Below are 14,177 nucleotides of genomic sequence, written 5' to 3'. Positions count from 1 at the left end.
TAGATCGATACGGTTCGCCCAGGATGTGATCGCATCCACCCATCCATCGCTCGGTTATAGTAGGTTTTGAGTGGTCCATAGACAGTTTTGTCTAATGGTTGCAAGCGGTGTGAGGGTGAGCATAATGACCCCATTCTCTTTAGCAATTGTCACTGACTTGAGTGAGATGTGAGACTCATGGTTGTCCAGAATGAGCAGGACTGGGTGATCGGTGGAGCAGTTGGTGTGGTGGATGAAGTGCTTCAGGAAGATGAGGAAGGCAATGAATGAATGAAAAGTTGATCAGCACATTGCAGTTTACAGTCAGATAAGTTGAAGCTATCCACTCCAAATAACTATCCAATAGCCTATACTTGATCTAACCTGCTTTTTCGTCTCTGGTCCAGCTGGCAGGCATGTCAATGCTATTTCTTTGTGCGAACTCAAAAGCCAGTTCACGGCATTTCATGACACCTATGCCATGAAACATTGCTGCTAGTGTCTTAATATGGTCAGCCAGCTCTTTCTCCATGTTCTCATTGAAGACTCGTTTGGCGACTGCTGTTCTTTCATAGCCTGGCTTTGTTACTTCTCCTATTTTTTTCTTATCCATATATCTTTTCATGGTCATCCTGTAGATCTTCATCTCCTTTCCAACCTGATGTATGGTCTTCCCCTGTTGCACCTCTTTCACTGCTCTTTCCAACTCCTCAAGAGGAGTTGAAACCCTGTCTGTCTTCCTTTTGTATTTGCGTGGCATGATGGATTTTGGTCTAAAATTAAGAATGTCACATAGTTTTAGTGATTAAATGTAAGAATACAATGTACAATAACAATAAAATACAATATAGTAATATATAGTAAATAATCATAAGTTGGGTTAAGTTGTGCCACTGGCACAACTTAACCCAGGCCCTTTGGCACAAATCACCCCAAGCCCACCATTTTGAAAAAAATGCATCCCCCAGCTGTTTTGAGCTAGCATCATGATAACTGTATAGACTCATGGTGTAGCTTACTAAAGCACTAAAACATGTGTGAACTGTTTTCAAAGTTGTCTAAATTGTTCAAACACAGCAATCAAAAAACCTTGATCATAGACATTTTACTTTGGAGGGCAAAAAATAGTTTTTTTAACTTAAATGTGCTTACCTCTCAAGCCATGTGTCTCCCTTCTTTGCAGGATGATTGAAATGGATGCCTCTTCAGAAATATGTGGTCACATGACCAACTTCTTCTATGGTTTTCTAGATAACAGGGGTGGCAATACTTGCCCCTTGGCACAAATTACCCCACTCTCCCCCCTATAGGTATAACAAAACAAGAGCATAAATGAAAAACAGGTATGAAATACTATATGACAGTAAAACAAGAATACAGTTTAAAAGGGGAGTGATTTGTAAAATATCCATAAAGAAAAAGTAAATCTGCTTACAGTTCTGTTTCATATGGGTGTTGAGAGATATTCATAGATCTCTTAATGTTGCTCTCAAAGTGCACCAGATTGATGCATTTATTTTCAATATTAAAAAATCTTCCCAGGGGAGCTTGCCCCCTGACCCCCCTAGAGGATGTTAGGTCCACCCCCCACTTATAAAAACATAGCACTTTAACCCTGCTTACACCTATATGCCGTGAGCTGACTATCGAGCCTTCATTGTAACAGTCGGTAATGTCCCCACACGCACATACACAGCGGGTACACTGTGTATGTGCGTGTGGGGATTGTTGCAGTAGAAGATTCAACTTTAGCGCCCGAGACATTAATGGGAAACCCTAAACACTTATTACTGTTTGAGTCTTATCCTCTCTCAAGGCTCTATCCAATCCAATCCAATCCACTTTATTTATATAGCACAGTTTAAAAACAGAGGGTTTGCCAAAGTGCTTCACAATGAACATAACATTATAATAAAATATAATATTACACGAATAGATAAAAAGCACACATAAGAAAAGATAAAAAAGCACACATAAGAATAAATACAAGGCACATAAAGGCTATGGACAGACAGTAAAAGCATACAAATAGGTATGACATAGGTCAGACTGACTGGTAAGCGAGGGAAAAGAGGTGGGTTTTTAGGCGGGACTTAAAAGCTTCAAGAGTGAGGGGGCAGGTCGTTCCAGAGCCTGGGGGCTACCGATGAGAACGCTCGGTCTCCCCTGGTATTTTTCTTTGTTTTTGGGACTACAAGCAGCAGCTGATCAGCCGACCTCAAAGCCCTTGAGGGGGTGTACACCTGTAAGAGGTCGGAGATGTACTCTGGGGCCAGCCCATTAAGAGATTTAAAAACAAACAATAAAATCTTAAAATGGACTCTAAAATGGACAGGAAGCCAGTGGAGCGAAGCCAGAACTGGTGTGATGTGGTCAAACTTGCGGGTTCCTGTAAGCAGCCGCGCCATAGCGTTTTGTACAAGCTGCAGCGAAGTCTTATTTAGGCCGGCATAAAGTGCATTACAATAATCTAAACGAGTTGAAACAAAGGCATGAATTACACGCTCAAAGTTTAAAAAGGATAAAACCGGTTTAATTTTGGACAGGAGCCTCAAGTGATAAAAACTGGATTTAACCACAGAGTTTATCTGTTTATCTAATTTAAAAGCACTGTCGATTTTGACACCCAGATTTGTGACCATGGGTTTTGCAAACTGTTGCAGGGAACCCAGGTCAATGGAAGGGACATCACCATTTGGTCCAAACACAATTACCTCCGTTTTGCTCTCATTTATATTTAAAAAGTTTAGCGCCATCCAGGCCTTTATGTCATTAAGACAGTCAACCAGGGGCATCAGAGAGCTAGTGTTTTTTCTTAGGGGTAGATATAATTGGGAGTCGTCCGCATAAAGGTGGTAGGAGACGCCATGTTTTCTAAAAATCAGTCCAAGGGGGAGAAGGTATAAGGAAAATAAAATAGGCCCCAAAATAGAACCTTGGGGAACTCCACAGGCATAAGGGGGCAGAAGAGGATGTAAAGTCATCAAGCGTAACAGAGAAAGATCTCTTGGACAGATAGGACCTGAACCACTCTAAGGCAGCGCCCCTGATACCCACACAGTGATCTAGACGAGAGATAAGGATGGAGTGGTCAATCGTATCAAAAGCAGCTGTGAGGTCTAAGAGCATAAGGATGGCAGAGTCACCAGAGTCTGTAGTGACCAGGAGGTCATTGAATACTCTTAGAAGGGCAGACTCAGTACTGTGAAGCGCTTTAAAACCGGATTGAAAAATATCGAAAATATTGTGTGCATGTATAAAAGACTGCAGCTGTAAGAGTACGGTTTTCTCCAATATCTTTGAAATAAAAGGAAGCTTCGAGATGGGTCTGTAATTTGAGAAGACAGAAGTGTCCAGATTAGTTTTCTTTATCAGGGGTGCCACAACCGCTTGTTTGAAATAAACTGGCACAGAACCGGACTCTAGGCTGCTATTTATAATTCTATGGACATTAGGTCCAATAGTGTCCCATACGTCTTTAAAAAGTCGAGGAGGGACTGGGTCTGTGGGACAAGATGAGGGTTTTAATTTAGCAACAATGTCACTGAGAGATGACAACGACACAGGTCCAAACTGCTGGAAGACAGCAGTGCATGTGAAGTCAATGGAGGGGTCAAAAGAGGGTGGTGAGATACTGGCTCTAATAGTGGAGATCTTGTCTATAAAATAGCAGAGGAATTTTTCACACATCTCAGTTGAAGCATCAATACAAGTGGATAAAGGAGAGTTTAACATAGCATCGATTATTTTAAAGAGAACATGAGGTTTGTTTAAATGACTAGAAATAATATCAGAAAAGTAACTCATCTTTTCAGCTTTTACAGTGCTCTGATACTTTTTCCAACTCTCTTTCAAAATGTCACGAGTTACATGAAGCTTGTCCTTCTTCCACCTGCGTTCAGCCTGCCGGCACTCACGCCTGGCAGCACGAGTGACGTCATTGAGCCAGGGTTCAGATTTTACTTTGGGGCGCATGAGTTTCAGGGGAGCAACAATGTCAAGAGCTCCAGTGCAGGAAGAGAGAAAGGCTGAGGTTAATAGCTATTGTCATTCAATTCTAATTTCTCTCCAGAACAAAGATCCAATCTCTGTCTAACATGGACAGGGTCTGCTTCATTTCCCGCGTGTTTCTCTTCCCGACTAGACAGTTACAACCTTTGGCATTTCCATAAAATACAATCTGCACCAAAGGACAGATTCAATGTTGGGAAATAGTCCCACAGTGTCCTGTATCTGGATAACATTCAGATGATATTTAAAGCACCCTATTATGCTTTTCGGGTTATCCCTTTCCTGCAGTGTATTCTATAGGTAATGGTCTGCAAAGGCTAAATTATTTATATATTTATTTTAATGTTACCTTTATTTAATCAGGATAGGTCTCATTGAGATTTAAAATCTCTTTCAAGAGAGTCCTGGCCCAAGAATGGTAACAGCACAGTTACAGATAATTTAATGTAAACACACAATCACAACACAGTCAAACAACAGTTAGCCAAAGCATTTACAGACACAGCAGCCTGCTTCAAGGTCATTTAGCGTCGCTTTGAGTTTCCTTAAAGAGACCAGCTCTCTGAGTTTCAGCTCAATTTGCAGCTGGTTCCGAGCCACTGGAGCAGCGTAACTGAATGCCCTCTTAGACTTGTGGTACAGTTAGAAGAAACAAATCCTCGGAGCGAAGCCGATAAGATCCTGTGCATTTTCGGTTTATGTAGATCCTTTGATAGGGAGGAAGAGCACCAAGAATAGCCTTATATATAAAGATGTGCCAGTGTTTCAGTCTACGCGTGGTCAGGGAAGACCATCCAACACGAGCGTATAGGTTGCAGTGGTGCGTCAAGGTTTTGAGGGTTGTGATGATGAATCTCAGTGCACCGTGGTAGACGGTATCCAGCGAGTGAAGGCACTGAGAAGATGCATTCATATAAACCACATCTCCATAATCCAGCACAGACAGAAAAATTGCAGACACTAGTCTCTTTTTGGCCTCGAAGGAGACTAAAATCTCTAAGTACTCTCCAGAGGGAGTTCTCCCCCTGCCTGAAACGCTATGGTACCATAGTGACATGACTACAGTATGTAACTCACGCTTCTATTGGCTAACGCTCTAACACATGATAGGCTAAGGGGCGGGACTTCTCTAAGCAGTTGACCAATCACAACAGAGCCGGCCAGCTAACCAGTCAGAGCAGAGTGGGCTCTGGTTTCAGACAGAGGGTGACATGAGGTGCTGCAGCACAGGCAATAACTGAACATTTGCATAATAGAACCCCTGTAACACTGCATATTGTATTTACAATTATTCTTTGGCCTGAATACAAATATGTTTGCATTGCATCTTGGTTTTCCCAGGCTGCTTGTCAATCAGAATCAGTCCTACTCCTCCTCCAGGCTGTATTGGTATTACACCTGAATCTGAAGTGCCACAAATGCCAGAAGAAGAATAACTCATTCACTGAAGCAGTTTAGCTACAGCAATAAAAGTTTACTAGCCTACTAACAAGACAAATACATGGATTAATCATATTAACTATGGGTTAGACTAAAGTATTATTGTCTTCACAGACTCTAATTTGATGCTGCTCCTTCTTCCACAGAGATCGTTCAGCGGTCAAACTGGTCAGGAATTAGATAAACGCTTCAATAGCTCATGGGCTTTTGGATTCATGCCTTTTTCCTGTCACTTTAATGAGACAAAGAATGACGGCTGATTTTAGTTTAATCTATGCTGCTGTTATCACAGTGTCCGCAGAGGATACTTCTGTACTGTAGATACCTGGCTCGAACAAAGGGGATTTCAACCATCAGATGTAATGTAGAAACCTTATCTTACTTGATATCCATCTACTTTTAAAAAACGACATCCAACATAGCTTTGATATATTGTCCTGACCAATGTATTAGTCTAGATCTAATGATACCAAGGCACAAATATGGTCTGGGAATTGTTAAAAAATACATATCATATTCTGCCTAAGGAATACACTGCTGGGAACCTTGAAACAAATTTGAATAACAAACACCTTTAGGGAAACAGAACACCTTTACTGTGGCCTTACGTAATTGTAATGAGCAATTAAGAATACAATTCGTAAAAAAAGAGAGCACACAATCCATCACACTGTTCAGATGGCCTATCAAGAGATTACTTGATAAGTTGCCCTGCCTAATCCAGTTAACATGGTCATTTTTCAGGTTTTAACGATTCATTTCCTACACAAAGTCCTGTCTGTGGCCACTTCTCTTTCTAAATGGGGGACCAAGGACAGCCATATTGATTTGACCAAAATACTTCTATTGTTGTTCCTGTGAGTTTATCTGGAAAAAAGACTAATTAGCAGCAGTTCTGAACACCATTTCTCTTTGAATACACAGCAGGTGTCACCATGTTGATTTTAAATGTAAATGAGTGTACAAAACCCAGAATCTCTCAGTACAAGTTTTTTCGACACCTACATTTATTTGCGCTTGTCCAAAAGAAAACAATCACAGCACAGCGCATCTTCCTGGAGCTTGCAGATCAAATACAATACTCATCTATCTAATTTGTTTGCGCTAAAATACACCATTCCATTGCTAGCGTTGACGATGCCACAAAAGAACTGGAAAATCCTTCTGACTTCCTAAAGTCAATATATGGCTACATTAAGCCTCCTCCCTGAGTTATCTAAATGGGTCTTAGACAGAAAACTATAGTTTGTGATTTGATGATGTTTGCATGTTATCAATCTGCAATCTAGTCAGTGGGTCTCTTTGTTTTTGTGTAGCCTAGTTTCATAGTGAAATCAGGTATGATTATATTTTGAATAAGTCATATCCCAAAAATTATATGGTGGCTTTATGGACTTGATAGCATGATGCCTTTGTTCTCAATGTAACAGTTTTCAGGGCATAAAAACAATAATCTGATGGCCTTCACACATTTAGATTTAGAAAAAGAGTTTCAATTTAATTGTCGCCTTTAAAATCGAAAGTCAAATCAAATTGCAGATTTGGAATCGTGACACCCACACTTGAATTGTTTGATATGAACATTCGTTTTACATACTGTGTATGTCTGGTCAGATTTGTACAACCAGTGAACATCATTAATTGAAGATCCCTCAACCCTGCACAATTATCATTTACCCAACAAATCTCATGAAATGTCCCATCTGCATGTGCAGCAGGACAAAAGAAAGAAATCCAATCTAGAGGCTGTGCTGCTTAATCTTGGTGTTCAATTCCAGCTGACAGATTCGGAGGAGATTTTCTTTTGCAAACTGAAATTTCACCATTAACCGAAGAATGTGAACCAGCAACCCTCGACACGGAGTAAATTGCATCAGATGCTATCATCAATCTCTGTTGGCAACATGTCTTATACATTTACCAGAGTGGAGGAGCAGTGGAGAGCTGGATGGTGCTTTATCTCCGCCATACAGGTCTCTTCAGAAAGTCTTGTGACAGGCAATGAAAGACCCTGTTCTATCAAGTCCTATTGTCTCTTCACACATTTGTACTGCAGCTCTTATTATTGGCTTTCTTTTTTCAAGTTTTGAATTTCTATATAAGATGGTAAGACTTAAACCAAAGCTTGTATGATCTCCTGTGCATCATTTAAGCCCATTGGACCCTTGTTCCCAGCTATACTCAACCATTTTAGAAAAGGAGACCACCCAAAGAAACTGCTTTGAAGAATAACCTCAGTATTTTTTGTATCAATCAAACTGGCTTTAAAGATCTTCACAGCACCAGCCATAAACTCATGAACACTAATGATCTACTGGCTCTTGATCTCATCAGTGCCTTTGATACGGATGATTGCTTTATTTACGTGTCAAAAAAAGAGTTGAAACTTCTGTCTGGGTTTTTTCTAGGGTTTTCATCTTTTGTTACTCCTGTGTCACCATAAGGTCAGTGGAAAACGTAGCTGTTAGATAAATGCACGTTTTGTTCAGCCGGATAATATCCACATGTCTACCCTACTTTTATAATTTTCGAATCATAAATCTAATCGATAGAAGATAGATAGCGTCACTGCACCACTCTCACTGCCGTTAGAAAGTAGCAAGCAACTGAAGCAAGTGCAATTATGGAGGGTGGAGATTTGGAGTATTTCATCAAAAATAATTGTACTAAACTTCCGCTACAGCAGCAACAACAAATACAATCTGATGACAGGCCAATGCCCAAACTGGAGCTGTGTACAGCGAGGAACAAAGGAGCGAATCGGACGTAAAACGTTAAAGGTCTCCTGATTTAGTTTGTGAATGAATGCTTATTAGAGTTTAGGCTGGAGAGTGCGTGCGGATCTGTCGGTTAGATAACAGGCGTGTGTAAGTCCTGCATCTGTATGATACAAATGTGTGTAAAATGATACCAGGTAACTCATCTGGTTACGTTATTACATTGACCACCACACCCCCGACCCAAAAGAAAGGAGGTATTATTGGCTTCCCCTAATTTTTTCCCCACGCCACGCTACTGGTCACCAAGGTTTGATTCTAGGTCCTTTATTCAATCAACACACATTTAAAAAGGCCAATAGTCTTCTTTGTAATCCCCTAGAAGTAGCAGTAGCAAATGCCCTGAATCTGGAATGATGGGCCGTCCAGGAAAGTGTTTCAGAATTATTAAACTTGATACGTCTCAATTTATCAGCCAGTGTGAATCAAAAATATGACATTACCATTTATTTTTAATCGTCGCAGATCTTTAATGATTCTTAATAGTGAACAGAAAAAATGTGGTAAAATCAGTGAGAGGAGAGCTGATTAAAGTTATATTTCAGCTGCCTGTGGTTCACCTGAAAAATGAGTAGCAGGCAAATGATATTGTTATCATGATGTGCTCAAACGTAATCTTATACAATTTACTTTTTGCAAGACATTTGAATAAATACAGTGTATTGAAGGGATGTTTTCAAAATACAATAGATACTGTATTAACTTATAATTAATGCACCTAAAGGCAAAGCATCAGCCCCCAAATCACTAATCCATTGTTAACAACATCTTTAGTCCTAAATGCACAACTCGTTTCGAAAAATAGGGATAGTTCGAAGAAAAAGAAAACCAACTTGACAAATACTCAGTTCAAGAACTGATCAATTATGTTAAGCTAACCCTCAACATTGAATTTGGCTGTTTGAAAGGGGATTGGCTTTAAAAAGCAGCTGGTGTCAACTGTAAGAACTGTGGCAGACATAAAGAAAAAAATACTTGAATTAACGGAAAAATTGTAATTGTTGCACAAAAAAATATCTCTGCTACTCTGCTAACATCCACACTTATTTATTTTATAACGACTTAAACATCAGAGTTTATTCTCACAGTTGGAAGCGAATTGTTGCAGCCAATCGATATCATGTTGGTCCTTTAATGAATAAAATATTTACAGTAATGTTAGTTTCTCTGCCTTAAAATCCAATATGCATGTGTGTATAATGGAAAACATCTCATGATCTACTGGCTTCTATAATGAACAATACATTAACTTTCAATATGCGGACCCATTAATCTTTGCACTCCATAAAATGCATAATATATGCTCACCATCGTCATCCTTATTAAACAAAGCCATAATTGTTCCACGCTTGTCAACTTTTGTGATTTGTGGAGGGAGAACTTTCTTCTATTAAGGGGCGAGCGCGTGCCATTTGTATCGTTTGCAATGGACTTATGGGAGCTGCGATTGCAAGATAATATGCAAGTTTTGCATCAGCTCTGACATCTCTAGCCAGCAGCGCATGACCTTTTTATTTAAGCGTCTTTGCTTCTAAATCAAAGAAAGGAAGGAACAGAAGATCACATTTACTTGATGTCAAACCCATAACAAGGGATCTCTAGTGGTAGGTTGTTTTTTCCACTACAATGCTCTATTTCTTTGCAAATAGGAAAACAGTTGTATAGTACATTGTTAGAAAGGATTTAAAGACTAAAGTCATATTCAGTTTCCTCTGAAAAACCTTCAAAAAAGAATCTTAAAAATCAAAAGTAGGCATAGTAGTAGAGGCAGAAATAAAATAAGACTCAACGTTTATTTTGTAATCAAAATCTAGTCTCAAACAGACAAACATAAGCAAAACAGTTCACCTCAAGTTTAATTTCAATACATTTATTTCTGAGGATGAGTTGTTTGTATTCATGTGACCCTTAAACATTTGCAGGACATTATAATTGGTTTTGGTAGGAGAGAAAGTGTTGACATCATTTGATAAAGTAAGTAAAATAGTTGAATTTAAATACCGAGGGCCTTTTTATTGTTCGAAGGAACCAATTACGACCAATTATATACCAATTATAAATCAGAATCAGAAATCCTTTATTTGTCCCGCTACAGGGAAATGTACACTATTGCAACAGCAGATACAGTTGTTGTTTTGAATGCCTACGTGTATACACGGGTAGAAGCAGCACATCTCCAAATCTTATGTAATGTATCTGCTGAAAAGTATTGGCAGAGGTCTGAGAAACCAAACACCTGCACTCACAGATATAAGATAGCTGGAATGTGTTTGTTTTGTGCCTGTGAAAAAGCAGACCTATGAGTGCCAGTGTTGTGTTTCTATGGACGGAAACAATCCCCTATATGGTGTATACTGTATAACCTTCTTTGTAACAGATGTATAACATCTGAATTTTTCTTTTTACACTGACCTTTTGTGTTCTAAGTTCAATCAAATCCAAGTCCCTGCTCCGCTGTGTCCTCCTGATCTTTGCTAGCTGAGAAGCCGGAGTCATCATCCAACACCAGCAGCAGAAAGCCAGACCCTGACATTTAAATAAATTATGATGCAATTCAAAAGAAATGCCGGGCTCCATAGAAAATCTGATAACACAGAATAGCTTTTACCCCTATTTCATAAAGAGGTGCGCACTTGAAGGAAGCATTATTTTTATCTTCTGTGCTACATTGCCAGAAAATTAAATATTCATGGGCTGCTTTCCCCATATTTATATACAATGTGTTTTTCCTCTGTAGGTTTTCTTGTAGGTTGTTGTCAAGGGCCCTGTTTTTTGAACCTGCTGATTCACTAAACCTCTCATTTAATTGTGCTTTTGAACTCTGAGTATTTAATTTGCTTTGGCACGAGAGCGCTGAATGAAACAAGCATAAATGATGTAAGGGAAGTTCCCTTTTGGATTTGTGCACCTCAGATATTTGACCATTGTCATGTAGCTTCATTGTCAAAAGACAGCAGCGGATGAATATTTCATCCTAACTGCCTACCGAACCTTTCCAGTCTGCATACAGATGTTCGCTGCATTAAAACCCTGTTCTTCCCGTGGTGCTTCCTGCAGGACCCAGTGTGAGTCAGTCATAAACTGCTTTTAACCTTTGTCCCCCAAAATAAAACAATGATTTTAAATGTATTGAACAAAATAAGAGATCTACTTAAGATTTAATTTATCACTAATACAGTATGAAAAAAAAGAAAAGTAGGGGAACTCTATTGACCTCACACTGTAACATTAAAGCTGGATTTGATGGCAGGAAAAAACCCAAGAGTTAGCGATTCTGTATTAAACTCAAATGTAAAAACAGTGGTCTGCACATTAAATCGTACCAGTTCCAGAATTATGTATTTATTAAGAATGTCCAACAAGGGTTAACATCGCAACTTCTGTTCATTAGAAACAACATCATCCAAATAAACACACCCACTATATACATGTTCATTTCACCTTTAAATAGTCGTAAATGATATATTTGTCTATCATAATCTTAATTTACAGATCATTGCAGAAACATTGTTCTGATAATTATAGTGTAGATATGATGTGACATTATTACTAAAGGAACTAAAGTATTATTTATTCGATATTTTCATTTTATACTTAACTAGATTACTAAGGAGATAATGGAGTACTTCATTATTATTATAGATCAGGGGTCTCAAACTCAAGGTCTGGGGGCCAAATCTGGCCCGCGACTTCATTTCATGTGGCCCTGCAAGAGCTTGCAAAGAATATAATACGTTTATTATACGGTTACATGCCACTTTACAGAAGGAGGTTGCCCATAAACTCCATGTCCCACAATGCATCTCGTTTTGTGACATGCACACTGAAGAGACTTGCAATTATTTGCCCTGGACTTCTGCTTTAAGACGTAGTTAATTACTAAGTTATTATCCTATCCGATAATAATCGGCAATAATATAATACATTATTTTATATATATTATATATTTATATAGTTACAACCGGCCCTCTGAGTGCAACCTTTATGCGAATGTGGCCTGCGATTAAATTGAGTTTGACACCGCTGTTATAGATGTTGTCCATCCATCCATCTTCTCCCGCTTATCCGTGGTCGGGTCGCGGGGGTAGCAGTTCCAGCAGAGAGCCCCAAACTTTCTTTATAGATGTTGTGTATAAAACAATTAATACAATATGATTCATTGTTAAACTACTGTCCAGTACATGAGGTGGTTCAAATGAGCTTCACCTTAAACAACTTTAACAATAGAGTCCTGCCTCATAATTATCATAATATAACACTGACCATTCTAGTAAACCAACCATACTGCGAAATAAGAACGTTTTTCCGTGTATTCTGTACTTTGAGGAACATTTTGAGTAAAGACAACTCAGCAGCACATGGAGTAGCAGTGGAGGCCTCCTGAATGTTTAAAAAACCTTTAGGCTCATATAGTATGTACTGCACATAGAGGACATTACGGTGGTGCGTCCACAGCGCCCGGCCCTGCCCCCCCACCACTCTGCAGCCTTGTTCCCTGGAGGCCAGCGCAGCATTATGAGCTATGAGAACAGCTCCTCTCCAGCCATTTGGCTTCCTGCAGAAAGGTTACCACAAATCCTCCACGCACACAGACTGGAGGAGCTGTGAAGCATGCCTGGCTTTTACAAGAGGTTGGGATTTGTTGATGTTATTGTTGTTTTTTTCTAAATAAATCCTCAGGCTATAATAAATCCTCAGGCTATAATTAACTACGTCTGAAAGCAGAAGTCCAGGGCAAAAAATTGCAAGTCTCTTCAGTGTGCATGTCACAAAACGAGATGCATTGTGGGACATGGAGTTTATGGGCAACCTCCTTCTGTAAAGTGGCATGTAACCGTATAATAAACGTATTATATTCTTTGCAAGCTCTTGCAGGGCCACATGAAATGAAGTCGCGGGCCAGATTTGGCCCCCCAGGCCATGCATCTTTCCTCTGATGAATATTGCATGGATTCCAACCTGACTGGCCAGCCAGCCGCAGCACTTAATAAAATCACCGCGCAATGGTGAGGTAAATTATGCCCTAACTGCATTAGCAACAATTAATTATTCATCAGGAGCTTTTCAGATAGCAGAGGCCTTTCCTGACAAAGCTTCTGATGTCAGCTCACAATTAGCATTCAGAGACAGTTCTTTAAGGCAGAAGTAAAGGATTGTATGTACCTGTCAGGAACAGATGTACGAAATGCAAATGGTAATATATTACAGGCTTCTTCACCTCCTCAGAACTTTGCTTTCACCCTGTTTGTCTCCAAATTACCATTTTTATTATCTGAAATGTGGTAAATTAGGATGATGGATGTGGTTGCTTTGCATGCTACTGCTCTTTAGCTAAAGAGGACAGGAACACACATTGCACAAGGAACTGCTGTGTTGATATATTCATGCTTTAAATGAAATGACTGCTGACCGCTGCAGTGTAGATAGGAAAGAGTGGGCTGTTCAAATCAAATGCATCATAGGAATGTGTTGTATATATCAGGAATGTGTTTTGTGACAAAAGAAGTACACCTCCGTAGAAGCCAAGCATAACCTGTGTTGTCCTTTCGGGTATGCAACAAATTGCGTTTCAGAAAGAGACTGAGGTAGCGCTTCGGCTGCATAATCCATTATTTTACTTAAGCATACCCAGCATTTTTATGTGTCTCCGCGGACGAGATGCTGCATCCTAAATTCCTGAACACACCTCAGTACATTAATTCAAGCGAGGAGTGCTGATGGCTTTTATTTGCAGCCCTTGGTGTCCTGCGTCGCTGAAATCCATGCATACCTGCGCCACACTCCGATGCCCTTTGTCTAACCATGTGTGAGTGGAAGGTGCAGCTACTTTACATGGAGCAATTCTAAGTCAATTTTGCCAACTTCCTCAAGCGTAAAATGAGAAGAGCACGGATAAGATGCGAAGGTGCATTGTCGACTGTGTAGTATATCTGCTTTACGATGGCATACAGTGAACACCCTGTTTAAGCA

The sequence above is a fragment of the Gymnodraco acuticeps genome, unplaced genomic scaffold, assembly GCF_902827175.1.
Source record: "Gymnodraco acuticeps unplaced genomic scaffold, fGymAcu1.1, whole genome shotgun sequence".
In the NCBI taxonomy this organism is placed as follows: Eukaryota; Metazoa; Chordata; class Actinopteri; order Perciformes; family Bathydraconidae; genus Gymnodraco; species Gymnodraco acuticeps.
Note: the sequence above shows the minus strand (reverse complement) of the source record.